Genomic DNA, 21,544 nt, shown 5'->3' with positions numbered 1-21,544 from the left:
CCTGGAACTCCATCTGTGTCTCTCATGTAGGTGGCAGAGGTCCAAGTACCGGGGCCATTCTCCGTCACTTTCCTAGCCACATTAGTGGAAGTTGTACCCGAAGCAAAGCAGCCAAAACTGTAGTCTCAAACAGCTGTAGTCTCAAATAGCAGCTTAACTTGCTGAGCAAAAACAAGTCCCCAAACATGAATATATTTACAAAAGAAAAATGAAAAATTAATTTTTATTTTCTGTCACATGTCAGCTATCTTTGCGTGAGGAAACACTTATGTCTGCAAATCAAAATCAGTGGAACCCTATCAGTGTTATGTCAGCTGGAGGAAAGGAATGTTCTTTCTTATTCATACAGTTTTTCAAGTGGATACTTTCATGGAGATCAAAGCTACCAAAATAAGGGAAGGAGTGAGAATCAGGTTTAAATGCTATATTTAGAAAAAAAGAAAAATGTATAGGACATAAAGTTAAATTCGATTTTCATGTAAACAATAAAAATTATAATGTAAGTATGCTTCCATATAATTTTATTGAGTTATTCCCCATATAATATTTGGGCCATTCTTATGCTAAAACTGTATTCATTGTTGTTTTTGAAGTAAAAATTTAACTGGGATTTCTGTATTTTCTGTGGTAACTCTGTCCAAAGGGTTAGTTTTTGAAAAACTCACACCCCTTTTCTTTCCTGAGGCAATAAAGTGCTCTAAGACTTACTGGTTCCTCTCTCTCCAGTAAGCCGCTAAGAACATCAAAATCCTCTCATAGTCAAGAAATATTCAGGCTTTATAAATGGAAAACAACAAAGCAAAAAACAACTAAGCAGAAGTTAAGGAGAATGAGAACAAATGACATCATGAAGGATCAGTCTCTGGTGCAGCAGCTAAAAGTCCAGACAAAGCAATAGAAACCAGAAATACTTTAAATTTATCAACAAGCAGTCTGTTGCAGTAGTTTCTCAAATCAACTTTTTAAAGACAAGCATAAATGCATTTACTCTAAGTATGTCAAGGTATTAGAGGAATCATTTTTATAAAGCACAGATTGATTTAACTTTGAGAATGTGGGGAATCAGGGTGGAAGGCCCATTGTGAAAAGATCCAGTGATCTGTCACTATTTGGAATCTCAAAAAAGCTTGTTAATCAGCAGCACATCTGAGATATGGAGGATGTTGTGTAAATGTAATTTTTTAGGAAGTTCATAGCTTATATACTGAGGCTAAGTTGATTTTTGTATAGTTGAAGATTTGAATGGTAAAATAACCATTCAGTTCATGGACTTTCATTAACAGGAGTGGATAGCATATCATTGGAGTGCTAACTTTTATTGAAAAAAATGCATAATGAAAAGATAAAAGTTAATTCCCTTTCTAGACTTCATTATGAACATTTCTATTTGGATGGAGAAAAATTTGGGTTAAGAATCCCCATTGCTTTATATTTTATTTTAATTATGTAAGCATTGTGCCAAATACCTTATCAAGGATTTTTTTAGGTAAAAAATTTATATATAATTTTATAGAAGGTCTATGAAAATATAATATTTAAGATTTTTAGTCTACTGCTTTGGGCTGAAGTCATCCTCATTGGGGATGATGAGGAAGGAGATGTAGCATACATTTGTGTGCAAAAGACTTTGCTTTTTAGCATATTTTGGTGAGAAGAAATTTTTAGATTAATTAATAATGCATAAGATGACACTTTATCTTTGCTTTCTTTAAAAAATGAAATGTCTTACCACACCACTTAAAATTTCAGTCTCAACCATCTGCCAAGCTAGGTGCTTTCACCACATTTTGTTTACATATGTGGCCCACTTTAAACGTCTCAACATTTTTCTGGATTTATTTTATAACAACACATAATTCAAATAACTAAATGTGTGAATGTTCTACATTTTTGCCCAAATATAAGTCACACAGAATTACAGATACTCTTATTACTGGAGAAATCCTGTTCTGAAAACTGTATTTACTTGAATTCTTATTTCTTGAGAAAATATTCTTAATATTTCTCTTTGGTTGGAATGTTTTAGTATCAACAAAAGAAAATTAATAAAATTTACTGGACTTCTGGTTATTTCCAGACATAGAGAAAAACATGTTTTCTTCACCCACTGATAAAGGGCCAATCTTATAATTTAGCTTGAAATGATGAACATAATGATAAAATTCTAGTTCCTCATGTGTAGATGGTGAACATGAATGAAATAACCCCCACTCAGAGGGATTATGCATGGAACAGATGAAGCCAACTGACACTGTGCTAAGCCAAATAATGCCTGCACTCCACCAAAAATACATCCACAGCTTAATCCGTGGAACCTATAAAGGCTGCCTTATTTAGAAAAATGATTTTCAGATATGATCAAGTGAAGAATCTTGATATGAACAGATCATCTTACAGTAGCTGTGTAGGTCCTAGATATCATCACAGGATCACAAGTGTACCTAAAAGAGAGAACCTGGAAATCAAAGGCATGTACAGATGAATAAAAGGCTTTGGAAGATGGAGACAGAGATTAAAGTAATGTGGACCCAAATGAAAGAATGTCAGTGAGATCAGCAGTTTGGAGCAAGAAACAGATTCTTTCCTGGAGTCTCAAAGTAGCACAGCCCTTCCAATAGCTCCACTTTAGTCCAGTGAAATTGATGGGGAACCTTTGGCATTCGTGAATCTGAGAAGACATTTCTGTTTTTTTGAACTAACAAGTTTGTAGCGATGTACCATGACAGTGAGAAGAAGCTAATCTAGGAACCAACTCGGTTCTAGGTATAAATGTATGGTAGGTGTTTTTGTTATGCTATCTGATTGTTTGCAATATAATACTATATGGAAGATTATTTTTCTTTTATCTTTGTAGGAAAGGGAAATTAGATTTTATAACTTGCCTGAAGGCTCCCTAGTTAGAGTATAGGCAGGATCAAGATGTAAGAGCTTGTCTACCTGGTCCCCAAGCTTAAGGGGTCATTCACATTCTCAGGTATTGCTCACAGATATGTGTTTATGTTCCTGTAAACACTGTCTCAAACACTGATGACCTCCTATTTGAAAGACTTATGGCTAAGGTTCCTAGGTAGTGATGAAAAGAACAAAGACACTTCCTTTCATGAAGCTTATATTGTACTTGCTTCAGAGAAAATGGTCACCAAATATTTCTCAGTTTTGTCCACTTTTGCTCACCATAGTAATGTTTATTTTCACATTAACCTGGGATGCTAAAGATTGAGTAACCTATTATGTAGTCTTTAAAATGGATTGTAATTAATTTCTTTAAAAGGACTCTTCTGGTTTATACATAAATTTCTGAAAATCTTAATTTCTCCTCATGAAATTCTCAAGGTTTGTTCACTCGATCAAATCTAGGAAAGGCTATTACCCAAGAAAAGGATCAATTCCCATTTTATATTACCCTCACAAAGGCATCAAAATCATTGTAAAAATGTCAGCCAATATGCACAAATTAAATCTATTCATCATGAAATGACCACAATTATGCATTTATGTTCAAATAGTTTTCTTTTTTACTCTAAAGTCATATAATCAAATATTAAATGTATTATCTTTATTCACCCCAGTATATTTAAACTGTCAAATGTTAACAGTACACACTCAAGTCTGGCTCTTATTTTCTTATGACTGTTCTATCAAATTAGACATGGAGTTGACTAAGCCATTGGTAAATTTCAAGTCATTCCCACTCACAGCACTTGTCCTGCCTTTTGGCCTGCCTTCCTGCATTCACTTTCAAGCCAGTTTTCAAGCGGTGTGAAATTCAGGGAGGAATTTCCATATTTGTAATTTAAAGGGTAATCTTTACCATATCCAGACAGAATTAATAGATACATAGTGTGCTCTTAATCCACGTAACTCTTCAACAATGGCCGCAGAGATTTCTTCATTGCAGGCAACATGGAACACAATCATTAAAAGTGAATGAACCCATTTAAAAGAATGTAGAGAAAATGATTTTTTAGTATGTAAAAGTTATGTTTCCAATAGTCTTATAGTCATATGAATATAAATCTCCTCATGAGTTCATTGTTCCTTATTAATTAAACAGCAGTACTTACCTGATAAATTGTCATAACTTTGATTTGGAGGAAGCAGGACCCTCTATTTGTCTTGTGCTGCACATACTGACTCTCCTTTTTTGCAGTTCCTGAAGGATGATCTCTTGTCATTTTCTGTTGAGATATTGTTTACTCATTTCATGACCAGAATTGCTATTTCAGCTAGTCCTTTGATGTAGCTCTCTCAATGTTCAAAGTTTACTTTGTACACAGCCTTTGGGATGGTTGGGCTCTCCCCCTTATGCTGTGCACAAAGCACATGCCTGTAAACTCAGCTATGTCTTTTGTGAGTCAATGTGGCTTCACTCCTTTCTTTATGGACTAGCATGACCTGCTCTATTAGTGTCCCCTATTGTGGTAGCAATAGCTATTTATAGGAGCATTTTTCTCGTGGTAGAAAAAGTTACTTTTTAACCAAAAATCAGTTTCACCACAAAAATGCATGGTAAATGTAGACAGCATCACTTTTTTGGGGGAAATATCCTTTTATATATAAAGTACAATTTTTATACAGTAAAATGTAGTATTTTAGATATTTAAACAGATGCCTTGACAGATATTGAGCCACAGTATGAAATACTTTTGTCATCTGTGGCCCTTTTCTATAAATCCACTCTCTGCTCCAGGCAATAACTATGGGTTCTGTAAAAAGTGGTGCTTCCTGAGCTTGAATACCTTATACATCTTACAGTGTGTATCTTTTGTGCCTGGCTTCTTTTGTTCAACACAGCGTTTTTACATTTTTGCATGTGTTCCTATTCATGAATAGCTGGTTTTTGTTAATAGATGAATACTTTTCTGTTCTATGATTTATGGCAGTATATTAATTCTGCTATTAATGAGCATTTGGACTATCTCCAGTTTGGGGTTACTATAACAGAAATTGATTTAAACATTTTTGTACAGAGCAAAATTATCTTGGAACACATTATAATGAAATTGCTATGTCATAGGGTAGAAGTTTCTTTACTTAATTAGGAATAGCAATGTCAGTATTTTAAGAGCAGTTGCTAAAATATTTTATGCTCCACTACTAAACAGGCAGTGAGATCTCAGAATCAACAATTTGGTTATTATTTCTAGGTTCACAAGCCTGAGTGTTTTATTCATTATTTATTTGATAGATATGCTTAACAGAGAAAGAGAAGTAGAACATTATATGAATAGTTCATGTGGCTTCAAAAAACAAGGACCATAAGCAAATTCACTTTTCCTTAATGGAAGGAATTACACTCAAACTTATGTTCAGATGGGAGAATTCCTTTCTTTGTCTAGTGTATGCATTCTCAGTTGAGGTGATGATATCTTTAAGAGTAAAAATTGATTCTTTGGTGGGAGATTGTGAAAAACAAGCAGAAAAATCCTCTAAAGGATGGCGTGGATGTGCATACAATACATTAGCAAATGCAATGTAGACACTTTTTTTTTTTTCCTTGTCAGTTCTCTTCCCTCAGACTATATATTTTGCTCCTGATCAAAATCCCCTGCTTCTGGTCAAACTCCTTTGTGAACACAACCAGAGATCATCTATTTGCCTGTCTGGGCTTCGCATGCCTTGATATGCTCACTCAGGATAGTGACACAGTTTGGTACTTCACTGCACTGTCCATATTTTGTATTTCCTGCGACACAACACCAAAGCAAACTGACATTTCTTGAAAGTGACTATGCAGATGCTGCCATTTTCCAATCTTTCTCCAGCTTTCTATTTTGCCACAAATACATAACAATGTGTAGTAGTCAAATATGCAACTCTGACAAGACTAATTCTATAAATAAAGGAAAAAGTAAGTTTAATCTCTTTATAATACTGTCCGTGATAGATAAGCTGATTGAAAAACTCTGTTAGAGTACTTTCCTACTATTGGGAAAGAATGATAGATATTTTTTGGCTCTTTTCCCATAGAGACTCTTTTACTATACAATAGATATAGATAAATTCTCTGAGACTGGTTAGAATCTGGGTTTTATATGAAGGAGAGATGTAACCTTGGAACATATGGGTTCCCTTCCTTTTATAAATTGAGTACACTGAGGTTTGTGATGGCTTACCTCTTCCACAGTGACCCAAGAGTGAAAGGAGAATTTAGTGACCACTTTGGGTTCCTGAGGAATGAAATAACAAGTGTTAGAGCCTCTGAATTCATGGCAATGAGACAACTGGGACTTGGTCCAAAGCATTAGTGCAGTGTGCCTTGGAATGGCCATGTAGTCTTGGACAGTGGACATCATTGTAGAGTATAACATTGTTCTCTTCAAGCTTTACAGTTAGTAAGTATGGAGCCTTGTGAGACTCTAAAGGAGCGAAAAGGCCCCTTGCAAATCAACTAAGATTGACTTTCTTATGAAATATTCAGGAGAGGGAGGTGATGAGGAAGCCATCAAGACCAAAATGAATTGAATTTGTATCATAATAGAATTCATGCATTCAAGTGCATTTATTAATTTATTAATTCCTGTTTTACATTTATTAACAACCTACTATTATACTTCAATTATGCTCTCTTAAATAAGTCATTATTCATTTTGTTTCATCTCATCACTGATACATTTCTTCATTGCACTTAATGCTATCTCATAGTGCAGTTTTCGCTTATTGCTCCTACTCTCCACTAGCTTCAAGCTCCATGAAGACTTTGCTTTTTTTATAAATTTATTTGACAGAATTAGACAGTGAGAGAGAGAGAAAGGTCTTCCTTCCATTGGTTCACTCCGCAAATGGCCACTAAGGCCGGAGGTACGCCAATCTGAAGCCAGGAGCCAGGTGCTTCCTCCTGGTCTCCCATGCAGGTGCAGGGGCTCAAGCACTTGGGCCATCCTCCACTGCCCTCCCGGGTGACAGCAGAGAGCTGGACTGGAAGAGGAGCAACCGGGACTAGAACCAGGCGCCCATGTGGGATGCCAGTACAGCAGGTGGAGGATTAACCAGATGAGCCACGGCACCGGCCCTGACTTTGCCTTTCTTATTCACTGCTGTGTCCCCATTACTTACAACAGTTCCTGGCTTATAGTAGGTTCTTAACTAATATTTTATGGACTTATTGAATTGTTTTTAGGTATTCTTAATTTAAAAAATAGGATATTGTATGAATATCAATATATTTTATATTGAAATATTTTCTAAGAAATCAAAAGTATTTCCTGGATATATTGAAAATGCCATATCATTGTTCTCTTTAATATTCTTTTCAGTCTATTTAAGAACTTTCACTTTTTCTTTATGGCTTATCTTTGATTAGTAGATACCACCCCCCAGGTTTAGGGGGGAATGCATGTTTTTATCGGTTCATGCTGTTTATTTCATGATTTTGGACTTTCAGTCAGTCAGGAGAGACATTATTTTTTATTATGCCCTTCTTTGCTTAGTGCTGATCTATACTTTGTTATTTTTTAATGTGTCTGTATTTTATCTTCTTCTTTTTTTCTGATTTTCCAATGTAATGACAGATCATTTTTATATTATAGACATTTAGTATTCTTTGTATTCTTGCTAGAATATTCAGATTAAAGCTAGCACAATATTTATTTACTTTTATTGATTTGAGAGACAGAGAGATGGACAGAGGACCAGCTGTTGGGTCACTCCCCAAATGCTCAGAACTGGAGGAATTCAATCCAGTCTCATGTGAGTGGTAGGAACCCAACCACTTTTGCTATCACTGTTGCCTCTCAGACTCTGCATTAAGGAGTTGGAGTTGATAGCTGGCATCTGAAATTTCAACCAGGCACTCTGATTTGAGATGAAGACATACTAACTAGCAATGTAATTGCTAGGTCAAATGGCTAACTCTACCATGGCATTTCAAAAATACATTTTAAGATGCATAATTCTTGTTAAGGAGAATCTGGGGTCAGAATGTTTGGGTCACCCAAGTTCATATATTGAAATTTTAACTCCTAAGGTTACTGTATCAGGGCTTGTGTTCTTTGTAAGCTGATTAGGTCGTGAGTATGGAGACTTAATGAGTGAGATTGGTGTGCTTATGAAAGAGGCCCAGCTGGGTTCATTGCCTCTTCCATCACTGAGGATGCTTTGAGAAGGCAGCATGTCTGAGGAAGTAGGCACTCACCAGACACAGATATGCAGGTACTTTATATTGGATTTCCCAACTCCAGAACTTTGAGAAATTAATAATCACTATACAATAATCACTCTATAATCAATAATCTGATATTTTCTTATAGCAGACTGAAAGGTGTATGACGGGTACTAAGATGATCCTTTCTGTATATAGCGAATCATGAAATAAATATGAGACGGAGGAAAGATTGTGATGATTTGAGAGACCAGTCTAGTTGGAGTCAAATTCCAACTGACTCTCTTGGCAGCAATGCATGCAACCTGAAAAAAGAGAAAATCAGTGAGCTCTAGGGCTTCTCTGTATCATGGCATCTCAACAGATTAGGTGACTCTGTAATGAGACAAATTTTGTTTATGTTATTCAGATTAATAACAAAGGGTTACAGTCTTTTTTTTTTTTTTTTTTTGGACAGGCAAGGTGGACAGTGAGAGAGAGAGAGACAGAGAGAAAGGTCTTCCTTTTGCTGTTGGTTCACCCTCCAATGGCCGCCACGGCCAGCGCGCTGCTGCTGGCGCACCGAGCTTATCTGAAGCCAGGAGCCAGGTACTTCTCCTGGTCTCCCATGGGGTGCAGGGCCCAAGCACCTGGGCCATCCTCCACTGCACTCCCTGGCCACAGCAGAGAGCTGGCCTGGAAGAAGGGCAACTGGGACAGAATCTGGCGCCCCGACCGGGACTATAACCCTGTGTGCCGACGCCGCAGGTAGAGGATTAGCCTAGTAAGCTGCGACGCCGGCCAGTGTTACAGTCTTAATCCAATTGTAATAACTCACACAAATTCTTTGGTCAGGAATTACAAAGTTCTTGGATAGACTTTTGGCTCAGGGTCTCTCCTAAAATACTGGGTAGGATTGCAGTCTCCAGGAATTTAATTATAGCTAAAGGGTGAACTTTCAATGATGTGTGCCAAAGCGCCTGGGTATTATCAAGAGGTTCTATTCCATCCCATTCCCCTCCATTTCCCTCCCCTCCCCTCCCCTCCATTTCCCTTTCCTTCCTTTCTCTTCCCTCCCCTCCCCTCCCCCTCCCTCCCTCCATTCCCTTTCCTGCCTCCCTCCTTCCCTTCTCTCCCCTCCCCTCCCCCTCTCTCCCTCCATTCCCTTCCCTCCCTCCTTCCCTTCCCTTCCCTTCCCTTCCCTTCCCTTCCCTTCCTTTCCCTTCCCTTCCTTTCCCTTTTAGTTATTTTATTTATTTGAAAGGCAGAGTTATAGAGAGAGAGAGAGAGAGAGAGAGAGAGAGAGAGAGAATCTGCTGGTTCACTTTACAAATGGCCACAACAGCCAGGGCTGGGCCTGATGGAAGCTAGGAAGCCTGGAACTTCATCCTGGTCTCCTGGGTGGGTGGCAGGGGCACAAGCACTTGGGAGGCTGTTTTTTTCTGGGTTCATTAGCATGGGGCTCGGTAAGAAGTGGAGCAGCTGGGACTTGAAGCTGGTGTTGCAGGCCTTACCTGTTTTACCACATTGTCAGGCCCTACCCTTCCTCTTCATACAGCCTCTCTGTGGACTGCTTGGATATTCTCACAGCATGAAAAGATTTCCCTCCCAGAGTAAGCAATTTTAGAGACCAAGGTGGAAGTTTCAAAGCTTTTTATGACTTACGACTTCGTATAACTTTAATGACTTGGAAATCACATTTCCACCATATATATTGATCACACAGATCAGTCTGGATACAATGTGGGAAAGGATTAGACAAGAATACCAATACAAGGAAGCCATAATCCTTGGGGTCTGCTGTGGACTTTCACAACTATCACATTCAAATTATTTCTGGGAAGAATTAGTGAGCAAGAAAGCAGAAAAAGATTTCCCAGCTGTGACTGCCTACATTATTATATACTTTAATAGTTTTTTTTTCTGCTGTCTGATCTGTTAATAAAAATACATAGCTTTGAGCCCTGGAGTACTCAAGGAGGGATTCAAATACATGTTCAGAAAGACATAGAGGAGACCTGAGTGGAGTGCACTGCACTGCAAGTACTTTTATCTTTCTTTTCCTTCAGGGAAAAAAAAAAATTCTCTTGCACATATTAAGTTTGCTACAATTGACCTATTCTCATGTAAATATTACACAGAAGGAAAGCAAAAATGACAGAATAGAGCAATAATGCCACATTTACTTTCCCTATTTTTCTCTTCATTCTATTAAACTATAATTTAAAAAAAAAGATTTATTTATTTATTTGAAAGGCAGAACTACAGAGAGGCAGAAGTAGAGATAGAGAGAGAAAGATCTTCCATCCGATGGCCCACTTCCCAGATGGCCACAGTGGCTGGAGCTGCAATGATTTGAAGCCAAGACTCAGCAAGTTGGGTTGGAAGTGGAGCAGCCAGGACTGGAACCAGTGCCCATAAGGGATGCTGGCACTGCAGGTGGTGGCTCCACCTGCTACACCACAGTGCCTGCCCCTAAACTGCCTTTTGTTTTTTTTTTTTTTTTGGTCTTTTCCACTCTCTCAATCTCTAAGCACTCTGCTCTACTCTTACTGTGAGATGAAGACATAGCTTAGTTTCTTACCAGAGATTCACTTTGGTCAGATTTGACACTCTCTTACTACCCATGTATAATCTATAAGGAGTATTCAAAAAGTTCAAGGAACGTATATATATATATATATATATATATATGAATATGAGATTTATTTATATGAAAGGCAAAGTTACAGAGAGGGAGTGGTAGAGGCAGAGAGGGGTCTTCCATCTGCTGATTCATTCCCCAAATAGCCAAAACAGCCAGGGATGAGCCAGACTGATGCCAGGAACCAAGAGCTTCCTCAGGGTCTCCTACATGGGTGCAGGAGTGTAAGCACTTGGCCGTACTCTGCTGCTTTCTCAGGTGTGTTAGCAAGGAGCTGAATCAGAAGTGGAGCAGCTGGGACTCAAACCAGCACCCAGATGGGATACTGGCTCTGCAGGAGGCAGCTTAACCCTCTATACCATAGTGCCAGCCTGGAATATGTGTATTTTCAGAAAACTATGAATGGATTTTAATTTTAATTTTTATATATTTCTTTATACTCATTTTTAAATTTATATAATTTCAGAAATAAAATCTGAGGAAGATTAGATACAAAGATAAAACTACTCCATTACTCTTTTACATAAGGAAAATGGATATAAAAATAGAATATTTAATCAAAATAAAATACAACAATTTTACTATGGGAGAATCTTGGAAGACCTGCCTTGGTAAGAGTAGTAACTAATGTCAGGTAGTTATTTACAGACTCCAGTAGGTTGCTTTTGGTATGTCAAAGATAAATAAGTACCTGATTTAAATTATTATATGAGAAGCATAGTAGCAATCTGTATGAAGAACACTTGGAAGTATTTCATGTAGAATGTTCATTTTTTTGAGTAGTGAAAAACCTTTTTGATATACCTATTAAATATTTGCCTAATAACTCTCTCTCGTTTTTTTTTTTTTTTTTTTTTTTTTGACAGGCAGAGTAGACAGTGAGAGACAGAGAGAAAGGTCTTCCTTTTCCGTTGCTTCACCCCACAATGGCCGCTGTGGCCAGTACGCTGCGGCCGGCCCACCACGCTGATCTGAAGCCAGGAGCCAGGTGCCTCTCCAGGTCTCCCATGTGGGTGCAGGACCCAAGGACCCGGGCCATCCTCCACTGCGACAGGGACAGAATCCGGCGCCCCAGCCAGGACTAGAACCCCGTGTGCCGGCGCCACAGGCGGAGGATTAGCCTATTGAGCCACGGCTCCGGCCCCTCTCTTGTTCTTTAACTTTTATTCCTAATTCACAACTATACCCATTTTACATGAAATAGAATTAAGATAATTTGTGTGAGGCAGCTGTTATTTCTTGTTTAGAGTTGATGAATTCCCTGGTGATGTGTTTACATTTTTATTCATTAATTAGATATACCTGTGAAAATCATAAATGGGAAGAGCCTAGAGAAGAGTGATTCTTTTCACTTTTGCTCTTCAGGAATGTATAGGCATAGGAGAAGATAACTGGGGACATTAGGCAATAGAAATCAAGCTTTCGTTAAAAAGCTTGATCCATGATCCATGACAGTCCCTGACATTTGTGCACCCACAGCAAGACTGTAATTGTTATATATTTAAGCTGAGCAGAAGCTGAGGCTAACATAATAAGAGAACTGTTTTATTTAATAATTTAAATGGCTGATTTTAGTGATTATTACTTTTCCAAATTTTCTTACCAATGGAATGAACGATTGGATCCTCCTTTACACTCATTGATAATCTCCTTAGTAAGTAGATAGGAGCAAATCAGTTGGAATATTGCTAAGATGAGGAGTGGGCTAGTGTTTTTATCTACTAATTTCAGTGAGTAATTAAGCTCAGAAAGATAAAAATTAAAATGTTTTTCAAAAGCAGTTTCCAAAATTAATCTATTTAGCACTCTTTAATTTAATTAGCTAGTATTTAAATAATTTATTGAATTCCATTCTTCTTAGGCATATTAAGGCATAGTAATTATTAAAAACAAGATATGAGCCCTGACTTGATAAATTCATTCAGAGATTGGTACAATTTGTGCTTTGATGTACACTTTTGATAGACAAAAAATACCATCTATAGGGTTATTGTTAATAGAAATGTCATATTATGCTAGTCCTAGTAAATTATTAGATCATCTGCTGAGGGTTAGTTGGCAATACTCACTATATTGCAAGTAAATTTAATGATAATACTGAATATGACCCAGTGCTACTTTTAGTGTAAAGGATCCAATTAATGCATAGAAAACATGACATGTATAGAAAACATAAAAAATTACTCGTAATTTTATTTGTCATTCAAGTGACAATACTAAGTACTAGAATTAATACTGCATTGAAAATGGACAAGATGAGTTTGTGGTAATGAATGTTTCTTAAAATTATTTGAAATAAAAGAAATATTGAAATATAACACTGTTTTGGTATTTTGAATAGGTGCATATGGCTAAGAACTAATAATAATGATGAAAATCTTGTACCTACTGCTAAGACAGTATATAGAGTTGAAAATAGTTCAATAAAAATATTAATCTTATAATATGATGAAGATAATGTATTTGTTAATAAGATTTTAGGGGACAGTTAACACAGATTTTTTTTGGAGCACTTATGATGGCAAAGTAACTTTTGGAGTACTAATTTTTTTTAGATTTATTTATTTATTTGAAAGGCAGAGTGATAGGACAGAAAGAGATTTTCCATCTTTTGCTTCACTCCTCAGATTAATGCAATGACTGTAGTTGAGTAAGAAGCCAAAAGCCAGCATCCAGTAACATCTGGTTCTCCTATATGGGTGGCAGGGGCCTGAGTACTTGGGCCATCCTGTGCTGCTTTTCTGGGACTATGAGTAGGAAACTAAATCCTGGCTTTATTAGTTGTGGTTTGACTTGTTGCACCACATTGCCGGCTTAAGGTGTATCAATTTCTAATTTCTGGCTGGCGCCATGGCTCATTAGGCTAATCCTCCGCCTTGCGGCGCCAGCACACCAGGTTCTTGTCCTGGTCGGGGCGCCGGATTCTGTCCCGATTGCCCCTCTTCCAGGCCAGCTCTCTGCTATGGCCCAGTGGAGGATGGCCCAAGTCCTTGGGCCCTGCACCCCATGGGAGACCAGGAGAAGCACCTGGCTCCTGCCTTCAGATCAGCGCAGTGCGCTGGCCGCAGCGCGGCGGCCATTGGAGGGTGAACCAATGGCAAAGGAAGACCTTTCTTTCTGTCTCTCTCTCTCACTGTCCACTCTGCCTGTCAAAAAAAAATTTTTCTAATTTCTAACATTGACTTAAATATCTACTACTACTATTAGAAGTATAAAGCCCACAGTTACTCTCTGGGAGTCAATATAAAATGTGATACTTAATGTTAGATTAACATTTAGTGTTACTAATATATTATAATAAATAAAGATAATGTTTTACCTTCCAAGCATTGCAATGAAGTTATTATATTGAATACATTAAGGGAGTTAAATGGCTATTACAAGGGTAATAAGAAGTTTATATAAATGATGATATTAGGTAATTATGGTATAATTGTAATATAAATTGTAAAAATAGTCTTGTTAAGCTATCTGATTTTTAATCCAATCAATTTCTTGTGAATTCATTTTTAGGCTAAGTCTGTGACTCATTGTATAATAGGAATCACTGGTTTTAATCAGTAACACTTATGGGTTGATTTTCTGAGAAGCCAAAGGTAGTATTAGTAAGAGTGAAATTTTGGGTTCAAATTAATAACTTCATTGATACTAGAGAGAAGTTTTTTGAAAAATTTTTGATTGTATGATTTTGGATTTTCTAATTCAAATTCATATGGATTTGAGTGTTATGTGTATATATAATTTTAGCAATCATTGTCGAATTACTACTATAGAAGGTAAATGCATTAAATAGTCTTGAGACTATTAGATTATTTTCTATTGTAGTTAAACCAAACTTAGAGATTCAGAGTTAGTTGTACTAATTAATATGATAAAACTGATTGTTATCAATGCACTATTATATAAAGAAATGGATGATAATTAAGCAGATCAGTATTCAGGTTGGTTTCAAAACTGAAATGAGATGTGAAGTAAAATTTTGTTTGGCATAGAAAGCATATTATTAAAGAATGTTTCACCAGAACGTTTCATAAAATTTTTGTGATCCACTAAAAATAATATTGTCAAAGGGACAACTAGAATTAGCATAAATAATGATTAGTATTAAATAACTAAATATAAATAAAATTAGTATAATAACTATAATAATTCTGGTTTGTTATGAGCTCATTAACAGTACTTATAATATTTGTTTTTATTATTTATTTTAGACTTTGTATGTGTGGTGGGTGAGTGGGGGGAGTTTAGGTGTTTGACATTCCAGCAGTTAAAAGGATAAAAATTTTATGAAATTACTAACATATGTGGATTTAGTAGTTTAAGACATGTTAGTGATTCATCTTTGTCAAATTATGGTGAGGGGCTATATTTGAAAGAAAGCTCTGAAATACTCTGCAACAAAAATAGAATTATTTGATATGAAGCTTTCTTTTGTATAAATGAACTGAATCAATCTGCAGAAAATTGGCTTCAACTCTTTCTCTTCATCTTTTGTCAGCACCTTTACAGACTGAAAATTATTGCTGTGAATGAAAAAGGCCAAGAAAATGTGGAGGAGAAAAATAATAGCTAAGTTAGTACAAGTAAATGTTGAGCTTTTCCTCATCTAGGGTATAGTATTTATCAGGAAGGTAATGGGAATCCATAACAAAGCCCCGTCCCCCCATGGTTATGAAACTGCTTCTGTAGCTAGATATGCCAGGAATGAGTAACAGCATAACATGCATGATGCCAAATGATAACCTATGATAAGTATAAATAAAATGAGTCTCATTATCCTATCCACAAGATTTAGAAAAGATAGCCTATTACTTAGAATATAGTTTGTGATCGTCTATTCCTTCCTTCTTGTAAGAAAGCTAGTAACTTAAATATTTTTACTTCTGCTAGGGTAGAATTAATTACCGCACTAATTACAGTAGCAGAAATGAGATACACTTACACGTCTACTTCAGTTCCTGGTATGTCTTAGTCCATTCAGGCTGCTGTGACAAAACATCATCACCTGAGGGCTCACAAACAACAGAGCTTTAGATCTCACAGTTCTGGAGGCTGGGAAGCCTTTTCATCTGTTCTCACAAGGTGGGAAGGCAGAGCTGCTCTCTCGTGCTTTTTTTCTCAAAGGTCAGTGGAGAACCCTCACAACCTAATCCCCTGTCAAAGGCCCTCTGTGCCATTACCCTGAAGGTGAGAATTGCAATATATGAATTTTGAAGGCACATATATATTCAGGCCATAATAGGCTGAAGTTTTGATGTGGTATACAAGAAATGCTAAGATTTCAATTGACAGTGTTGCTGAGACTATTTTTATGAAACTAAAGAATGTTTGTCCTTAATCATACACCAAACTTGGTGAAATTACTCCTAGATTTGTGTAGTTCACAATGTCCAAGTTAGAATGCATGTTGACATTGAGTTTCTGCCCCCTGCTAGATCTAGAAAGGTAATATAATTTGTACTTAGGTTCTATTTTTTTAACAGTAATTTCCATGGCAATTACAAAAAAATGAGGTAATAAAATCACAATAATTAATACAATTCAAAAAATTCTATCTGATATTGTGAGGTAAAACATGGTTTGTCCTAATTAATTGCAGTAATAAGATTAATGGTGCTTGAAGCTGATGTTACCCAGAGATGAGCAAAACAACAGCTAAAATCATTCTGTTTCAGGTATTAGATTGTCAGCTAATGCTAGGGCACATTGCCCACTCTGTTCATGCTTTGATGCCTGCTGCCAATGATGCCAGCAAGTAAAAGGAACTATGGGGGTAAATTTCAAAAGTTAATTTATTTATTAAAATGTTGTATCTGGAGCACCTGTCATTAATGGCCTTAATAAGGTTCCAAATCCCCTGATTACAATGACATTATTCAAAGAAAAATATTACTAAGTCATAGGCAGTAGTAATCAGTTAAAAATCTGAGTGCCTCCTAATAAAAACCCTCATTGATTAAGATTAACTTGAATTAGTACACTCATGTGTCTCTGCTACTCTAGTTTAATGATCAAGAATATATAGTAACCAGTTTGTGATTTGTTGAGAAGAGTTGAGTAGAAAAATTATGCAAGAAGACTAAGAATAAACTTAAAGCCATTATACATAGGATGATTTCCAATTTTACCAACTGGGAGTTTATCTTATACATTGAATTGCAAATTCAAACAGGCAGCTAAAACCTTGTTGTGATTTCTCTTGCCTTTCCCTAAAAGGTAAAAGTCGATTAAGACTCATAATTTAGGGGAGTTAACTGGTAACATAAGTGACATGTCTGCATATATATGCAATTATTGTTACATTTCACAGAATAATTGCCTATGTGAACTCATGGTGAATTTGTGTTCCTGCTAGAGTGCTCTGATATGAGCACAGTATGAGCTTGACTGACTGCAGTGCTCAGTAAGCTCCAGGCTGGTAAGACACATGATAGTTCTAGATGTAAATCTACTAGTGAATAGGGCATTAGGGTGGACTAATGTTTATTCATGGTTAAGACCTTCACTGGTACAATAATCTATTTTGGTATTGATAACATTAGAGGTCAAAGTGCTTCTTCATGTAGACTATAATAGTTGGTTCTTTTTGAAGTTCAATGTGGACAAACTATTTTTCTGTCATACATATTAGAAAGGCCTATGTCTTTCTGTGTTTCACACCATGAGACATTTGTCTATAAAAAATAAGCAGGTGGCTGGCTCTGTGGTGCAGCAGTTTAAAGCCCCGGCCCGCAGTGCCTGAATCTCATATGGGCACCAGATCCAGTCCTGGCTACTGCATTTTTGATCCAGCTCTCTGCTAATGTGCCTAGGAAAGCAACAGAGGATGGCTCAAGTCCTTGGGCCCCCACACCCACATGGGACAAGGGGAAGAAGCTCCTGCCTGACTCCTGGCTTCAGGTTGTCTCAGCTCCAGTATTGCAGCCATTTGGGGAGTGAACCAGCGAATGGAATACCCCTCTCTCTCTGTCGCTACCTCCCTCTGTATCTCTTTCAAATAAAAAAATAACAAAAGAAATCTTAAAAAAATAACAAAATGGAATTGTCCTGATCCAAATTCATGTTACATAGAACTTTGATGATGGAAAGAGAGGTTTCTCCTACAACCACCCATACACACTCAAGCCTCTTAAATAAATGTTGTATCTTTTGGATAAATGGATGCAACAATACAATCATAAACTTTAATATGATTAATATGTTTTCTAAAATAGAATTTCATTGTTACTATGTGAAAAATCTATTGGTAAAAAATTGGGATCATCTAGTAATAATTGTGTATTCCGAATTACTTGTCTAGCTTTGATCATTTGATGGCTTTTCTATGCTTTAAGATCACCTCAACCAAATAATTAATTCAGATCATGATTACTTTAGCTACTAAAAAATTTATTTATCTATTTGAAAGGCAGAGGGACACAGGAAGAGAGAGAGAGAGAGAGTGACAGAGCGAGAGAGCAAGAGATATCTTCCATCTGTTGTTTCACTCACCAAATTGCTGAAGAAGCCAGGTCTGGACCAGGCCAAAACCAGGAGTAGGAATTCCATCCAGGTTTCTCACATGGATGGCAGTGGCCTAAGCAATTGGGTCATCTTCTTCTGCCTTTCCAGGTGCCTTAGCAGGGAGCTGAACAGGAAGCTAAGTGGTTGGGACTGTAATCAGCACACATGGGATGTCAGTGTCAAAAGCAGTAGCTGAACCCATTATGCCACAGCACTGGACTCTACTCTAGTTATTTAGATATTAAGTTTTCATATTCAATTAATAAACAAAAGTCTTATTAGCTATTTTAGTTAATAGAATATTGAATGTTTATTAGGTTACTCAACTAATCCATTCACATTTTTGTTTCTGTCTGAATCATCACTATCAATGACATTACTTTTGATAAGGGCTTATTTAGTAAAATATTTCTTATTACTCATATTAATTTTTTGTCTGCATATAAAGTTAAATATTACATGAGGTGATTTTATTAGATGTATTTATTGTGGATTGGAATGAATGTGTCATTAGTGCTGCTTTTAATCCAATTATAATTTTATGCATGAGTCATTACTCTGGGAGGAATATTTTAACCTATTTTTAATGGTCCTTCCATTTTATGGATACATTAGGATTGATTCTTCTTAAAGTAAATTTAAAGTTGAACATAAATTCTGCATTGGGTAACTGACTTTTAGCTGTTGCTACAGATCCTCATTATTTCGTTACAGAGAACTTTTTCTAATTATTTGTTTATAAATAGCTTGCCTGTCTTCCATGTTTTAAGTAAAAGTTCCCTGTTATATTTTAGCTAATTCATTGTGCTAAAGGTATACCATTTAATCCTTCCTATTTTAATATAATTTTTATTTATTTAAAATATAAATTCTTCCATAATATCCTTTCTTAATATTTTGGTTTAATTACTATTAATAGTTGTCTTTGTTTTATTAGTAGCCTTTGTGTTATAATTGGTATTTGGTCTATTTTAGCATAAGATTGCTTCAAGTGGCTTCAAGTTTAATTAAAATTCTCCAACCTCATTTTTCATTCCTTAAGCTTAAATTTTACTACAAATGCTAATTTATTTCATGTTCTATTGTTCTATTCTAATCTATTCTATTAACAATAATTGTCTTTAACTTATGGTGTACAATGTGATGTTTTAATGCATAAAGACATTTTAACATCTTAGTTTCCTAAATGCTTCTGTAAATGAAATCAGAAGTTAGAAAATGAAGCCCATACTATATGCCCTGTTATAAAAATTCTTATTTTTAGAAATTACTAACATGGCAGTAGATGTGCTAAATTTACAGTTTTCTAAACTAGTTTAAAGCATTATCAAATATTTTGAATTGTAAGCTACTGCTAGTAGTGCTGTGTGAATCTTTACTTTGTAAATAATGCTGTGTATCCTAATGCATTTATCCCAACTACTATAATTCACGGGAATGGCTTCTATTACAATTTTAGAATTTTTGTTTTGACATATATTTATAGAATTTGATAAGAAAGTTAAGATTAGATCTCTAAAATGGTATCTATAGATGAATTGAATCAGGAAAATAGTTTCCGTTTAAAATAGATCTTCAGAAACTACCAATGAACAAAGATAACTAATCTTATTAAATGCATTATAAAACTTCTGATATCCAAATAAATAGCTTTTAGAACCATCAGATTCATTTTTTTACTAGTAAAATGAAAAAGAGTCTATACTAACGTATGTGAGAAGTTTTTTCAAGGTCTTAACATTGAAAAACATAGTCTTATTTTGAATATTTTTTATATTTGAGGTACATATTTGTAAACTAGAAATTTGATAATACAACTCAAATAGACAAAAACAGAATATTTTAAAAAATATTTAATTTATTTGGAAGGAAGAGAGATGGAGAGAGAGGCAGAGATCTGTCATTTCTATTTCAATCTCCAAAATCCCCCAGTGATCTCTGACTGGCCCCGAAGCTGAGATTCCCAGAACTCAATCCTGGTCTCCCCTTTGGGTCACAGAAACCCTACTATCTGAACCATTATCATTGCCACTTAGAGAATGCATTAGCAGGAAGCTGGAATGGAAGGCAGAATCAGGTGTCAAACCCAGGTACTAAAACCGGGCATGAGGATGTACCAAGCAGATTCTTGACTGCTGCACCAAATGGCTACCCTGAAAACAGGTCACTTAAAAAACGTGTAAAAATTACATCTTAATCACATGCCAACCTTTTAATACTATATATTTTCTAAAAAATCAAAGATAATTATGCCACAATTCTTTATCTTGCTCTTCAGCATGTTCCACTTTTTGCATGGAACATTTTGTCATTCTATTCTTAATCTTTTATAAACTCAGAAAAGTGATCTTTTCATACTTCAGGAATCATATAGCCCTCCTTTGGTGCATTAGACTTCATACTGTATCACCAACGAATTAGTTACTTCTCACTTCCAATAAAGAGTAACTCTGTGTACCAAACATAAAATGTATCTAGAGACTTTTGTCTTTTTAAGAGAAGACCAGAATCATGGGGCAATTCTTTTTACAGAATATGATTTCATTCCAATCTAAAAGTGTGTGGACTATTTTAGGTGGACTATTTTATATGGACAGTTACAAACAACTCTATCCAATAGGTTTATTAACATAATTTTGGGGGAATATACTTTCTATTCACGTGCATTACATTAATGCTACTTATTTTGTACGTTTCCTGTACATACATGTACACATACACTCACAATGTTCCAGTTCAGCCATTACTTTTCAATGTTTTATTTCTAGATCTGAATATTCTTGCTCAACTATATCAATAATTCTCTTATTAATACATATTTGAGAGGCAAAGTGACAGGGAGAGAGGAAAGAAGGGATGGGGGAAAGAGAGAGTGAGAGTGAGCAAGAGAGAGAGAGAGAGATGAGAATGAGAGTGATCTTCCTTCCATTCTTTCATTCCCTGAGTGCCCATGGCAGCCGAGGCACAGAGTTTGGGCCAGGACAAAGCAAGAGCCAGAAATTTCATCTGTGTCTCCCATGTGGGTAGCAGGAACCCAACTGCTTAAGTTATCATTAACTGCCTCCCAGTGTGTGCATTAGCAGGAACCTGGATCAGAAGCAGAGGTGGATGTGGGCTTTAATTCAAAGCACTCCAAAATGGAATGTACATATCACAAATGACTTAACTTTCTGTGCCATAGCATTTGTACCTTTGGTATTTGCTTTCATTTTTATCAGATACACATTTATTCATTGATATAAAAGATCCAACTTATATTGAAAGACATTGTTGCATATTAAGTATTAAAGTTGTGGATCTCTTTTTACTAAATGATA

This window comes from Oryctolagus cuniculus, chromosome 1, assembly GCF_051225735.1.
Source record: "Oryctolagus cuniculus isolate XC-2025 breed Fujian yellow rabbit chromosome 1, ASM5122573v1, whole genome shotgun sequence".
In the NCBI taxonomy this organism is placed as follows: Eukaryota; Metazoa; Chordata; class Mammalia; order Lagomorpha; family Leporidae; genus Oryctolagus; species Oryctolagus cuniculus.
Note: the sequence above shows the minus strand (reverse complement) of the source record.